The 4,415-nt window shown below is 39.4% G+C and overlaps 1 pseudogene across 1 annotated transcript; it reads right to left on the bottom strand.

Moving 5' to 3' along the window:
- Window positions 1–771: 771 nt before the first annotated feature.
- On the bottom strand, window positions 772–2,853 carry LOC128584554 (protein DBF4 homolog A-like; annotated as a pseudogene). Its single transcript, XR_008379690.1, has 2 exons — window positions 2,234–2,853; window positions 772–1,840 (listed from the first exon to the last, which is right to left on the bottom strand). The product of XR_008379690.1 is annotated as a protein DBF4 homolog A-like (transcript).
- Window positions 2,854–4,415: the final 1,562 nt, after the last annotated feature.

The following is a 4,415-nucleotide window of genomic DNA, read 5'->3' as shown; positions in this document are numbered from 1 at the left end:
CTACCTAGCTGTAATTTTTGTATCTTTTTTTGAAAAATCTCCTATTGCTCCCTTTTCACACCCTTCTCAGCCTCTACTAACTGTATTATACACTTTACTTTCAGGAGATCAACATTTTTTCTTGTTGTTGTTGAAACAGAGTCTCACTCTGTTGTCCTGGCCAGAATGCAGAGGCATCATCATAGGTCACTGCAACCTTAGCCTCTTGGGCTCAAGAGATCCACAAGCCACAACACCCGGCTAATTTTTTTCTATTTTTAGTAAAGATTGGATCTCACTCTTGCTCAAGCTAGTCTCAAATTCTTCAGTTCAAGTGATCCTCCCACCTTGGCCTTCCAGAGTGCTGGGATTACAGGTGTGAGCCATTGCACCTGGCCTGAGATCAACTGTTATAGCTTTAGCATATGAGTGAGAACATGCAATGTTTCACTTTTTGACCCTGACTCACTTAACTTACTGTCCTCTAGGCTCAGCCATGTCATCATGAGTGACAGGATTTCGTTTTTGTTTTTGTTTTTTGTATGTCTGAATGGTATTCCATTATATACCACATTTTCTTTACTTACCCATTTTTGGACATTTGTGTTGATTCCATCTCTTGACTATTGTGAATAGTATTGTAATAAACACTGGGTGGGGGATGCAGCTACCTCTCCATATACTGATTTTTATTTCTTTTGGATAGATACCAAGTAGTGAGATTGCTAGATCATATGGTAATTCCCCTTATAATTTTTTTCTGTAATATTTCTGTAATAGGCATTCAAGTCAGTAGAAAATTGCAAACACTTATTAATATTTACATTTGGTTCTGTAAACAAAGTTGGCAAAAAAAACCCTAAGAATTTTTATACATATTTATAAAAATTTCAAGAATATCATCCTTATCACCTCTGAAAAGCACAATTTTTAAAGCCTAAAAGCCAATAAATGTAGAAGTTGATGGAGAAGAGAAAAACATTGACAACAGATTATTTGAATTTTCTTCTTCCCAAATATCTAAACCATTGCAAATACCACTGTTTTCAGTGTAGCTTGTACAACCCCGAAATTCTGATTTCTCTTCACTAGTCTGAAACAACTCCAGTAAAGATTGTACTGGTGAACTACAAATTCTGTTTTCTTCTTGTGTAATGAGAAACTCCATCCTTTTCTTATCTAATTCAGCATTTGGTTCCAGATTTTCTTTTTTATTTTGTCCTAATGATATTTTCACTTTTCAATGGATTTTACCAGAAGGTAAAATATCCATATGCTTGACTTCACATTCATTGGGTTCCAGAGGAGGAATATGGGATGGAGTCTTTGCCTGAATTCTTAGATGTTCTTGTGAACTGTTTATTATTACCACACCAAACTCATGACCATGTATTGAATGAAGGTCTTTTCCCTTCAAATCCTTTGCTGGAAAAAGCATAGTGTTTTTTTGTTTTGGTTGTGATGCACTATCATCCACATTGAAATTAGAAACAGAAATAGATGTCTGTAGCTTACATGAACGGCAATCTACTTTAAGTTCTTCTAAGTCATATTAATTTGCAGTTATTTTATGTTCACAGATGTCAAGATTGTATTCCTGTTTATTTTCATGTGGAGGTAGGTGTGAAAAATTCTGTTTTAGGTCATTTTCAAGTGGATTTAACAGGGAACATTTATTAGTCATTTTCTCATTTGGGCCTCTGAATTCATTCAAAAGGGGAAGGGATGGACTTTAAAATAAACACAAGTTTTTGTCCAGGTTCCTGGGTCTCTTTATACAGGAAATTCTGCTCCAACACCTGTATGTTATTTTCCCTGAGGTCTTTCTGAGAAATATACTGCAATTCTAGTTTTTCTTTTTTTTTTTTTTTTGTAGAGACAGAGTCTCACTTTATGGCCCTCGGTAGAGTGCCGTGGCCTCACACAGCTCACAGTAACCTCCAACTCCTGGGCTTAAGCGATTCTCTTGCCTCAGCCTCCCGAGTAGCTGGGACTACAGGCGCCCGCCACAATGCCCGGCTATTTTTTTTTGGTTGCAGTTTGGCCGGGGCCGGGTTTGAACCCGCCACCCTCGGTATATGGGGCCAGTGCCTTACCGACTGAGCCACAGGCACCGCCCCCAGCTATTTTTTGTTGCAGATGTCATTGTTGTTTAGCTGGCCCAGCTGGGTTCGAACCCGCCAGCCTCGGTATATGGGGCCGGCGCCTTACCGACTGAGCCACAGGCGCTGCCCCAATTCTAGTTTTTCTTTTGGTTCAGTCTTTTTCAGGACACTTGCAGAAATGGGAGAAAGTGATACAACACTGTATTTTATTCTTTTTCCAGGTGTGTCTCTTTCATATTCCACAAAGTCAAAAACTAACTTAGATACTTGATATTGGTTACTCTGGGCAAAGTTTCTGTGCTGCTCGCAAGGTGAGTTTCAAGATCTTCCTATTTCAGCAAGCAACATTCACAATATCCTTTTTTTTCCTGCTCTTTCAACTGGACTTGAATTGGGGTTCCACCACATTTATCACCATCTTTTTGGATTCTTAGTTTAACCTGAGTTTGCTTCCAGTTGCTAGATGGCTTAGCTACATCAAATGGACTGCAAGGCTTCTGAATAGAATAATTTATAAAAGGCATATTGGTCAACTGAAGATAAAATGGCCTATAAAGTTGGCTCATATATTCTACCTTTACAAAAGGTTTTTGAGTCTTCTTGTTTTTTGTGCACCAATACCAACTCTTTCCCCACATCTTTTACAGAAATACTTGATTTCTTCAATAAATACAACTCTTTTTTCTTTTGTTCTATGTAGTATCTAATGTTATCAATATGAAGAATTTTTACTCCCCATGGTAAGGCATTGGATAACATACTATTTGAAGGAATAAAATCATGATCCTTGATAGCTTTTTCAACTAATAATTTTCCTCTGTGTGAAAAGACACACCACACTGTGTCTGGTGACTTAAATGAACTTCCATCATGGCTGGGATGAGGTGAAGTGGTTTCTGCAGTATATGCAGATTCTGGACTTGGTACAAGGAGAAACTCGACCCAAGGTTTGGGCAAAGTTAGCCTCCTTTTTATTTGAAATAAGATAACTGATATCTTTGCTGAAAAATTCTTCAACTCGCCCTCCCAGATCCTTAATGTCCTTTTGCAGTTTTTCAGATATGGTGTCAGAAGGTAAGTCCAGGTAAAATATTCTCCCCCAAAGTGGCTTATATTCGGATTTTTCTGGTTTGTTATCAGTTTTCAGAGATTTCAAAGATGGTCTTTTTTTTTTTTCTTTTTTGACTTGGATTCCACCCTGGAAACATCCTTTGCTGTGGATCCTCATGGCTCCAGAGTTCATGGCAGCTGCTCGGCACCTACATGCTGGGTCAGAGAGGGTGTTGCGCCCAGCAACCGCGAAAACAGGGCTTCTCCCGGCCTCTTGACAGTACAGTCGCCTCTCCTTTTCCACCTGCAGACGTGCCCCGTCTGCAGGCAGAGTTTCCAGGGCCAAGGCGCAGAGGAGGAAGGTGCAAGGCGTCCCCTTATAATTTTTTGAGCAATCTGCCTACTGTTCTTCATAGTGGCTATACTAGTTTACATTCCCAGCAACAGTGTGTAAGAGTTCTCTTTTCTACACAATCTCACCAGCATTTTTGCTTTGTTTTTTCTTTTTTAACTTTACAAATTCTGTAATCTGAGGTGGGGAATAGTTGCCAAATTCAACATTTAGCTTCCATCTTGGAGACCTGACATACCGTTGGAAGACAGAAAGAACAGGCAAACTTACACGCTGTTTAAATTGGTACGTAGGCCATAAATTAAAGATACAGAACTGTAACTGATGAATGCATCTGATAAAGAGTACATTTGGAAAAATTAGAAAAATTAGAAATTAGAAAAATTAATCTCTATTAACATTTTAGTGTTCCTATTAAGAGCACAATGATTATAAATTCGGAAAATATAAAATGTCCAAAAATAGCTCATATTTTTGCCTAACAGAGTGATTGAGAATAAAATAAGAAAAATCAGTTTTGGGCGGCGCCTGTGGCTCAGTCGGTAAGGCGCCGGCCCCATATACCGAGGGTGGCGGGTTCAAACCCGGCCCCGGCCAAACTGCAACCAAAAAATAGCTGGGCGTTGTGGCGGGCGCCTGTAGTCCCAGCTGCTCGGGAGGCTGAGGCAAGAGAATCGCTTAAGCCCAGGAGTTGGAGGTTGCTGTGAGCTGTGTGAGGCCACGGCACTCTACCGAGGGCCATAAAGTGAGACTCTGTCTCTACAAAAAAAAAAAAAAAAAAAAAGAAAAATCAGTTTTGTGAAATCACAACTCTTTCAAAACCATAAATGGTTTCAATTTTAATGATCCGTCAACACATGCCATCAGAGGTCAGTGAAAATACTCTCACAATGGCTAGCACTTCAAGCATCATACAAGCCTAAGCTTTC

The sequence above is a fragment of the Nycticebus coucang genome, chromosome 4, assembly GCF_027406575.1.
Source record: "Nycticebus coucang isolate mNycCou1 chromosome 4, mNycCou1.pri, whole genome shotgun sequence".
NCBI classification, from domain to species: domain Eukaryota; kingdom Metazoa; phylum Chordata; class Mammalia; order Primates; family Lorisidae; genus Nycticebus; species Nycticebus coucang.
The sequence above is the reverse complement of the archived record's forward strand: the minus strand, read 5'-3'. Positions and strand labels throughout refer to the sequence as shown.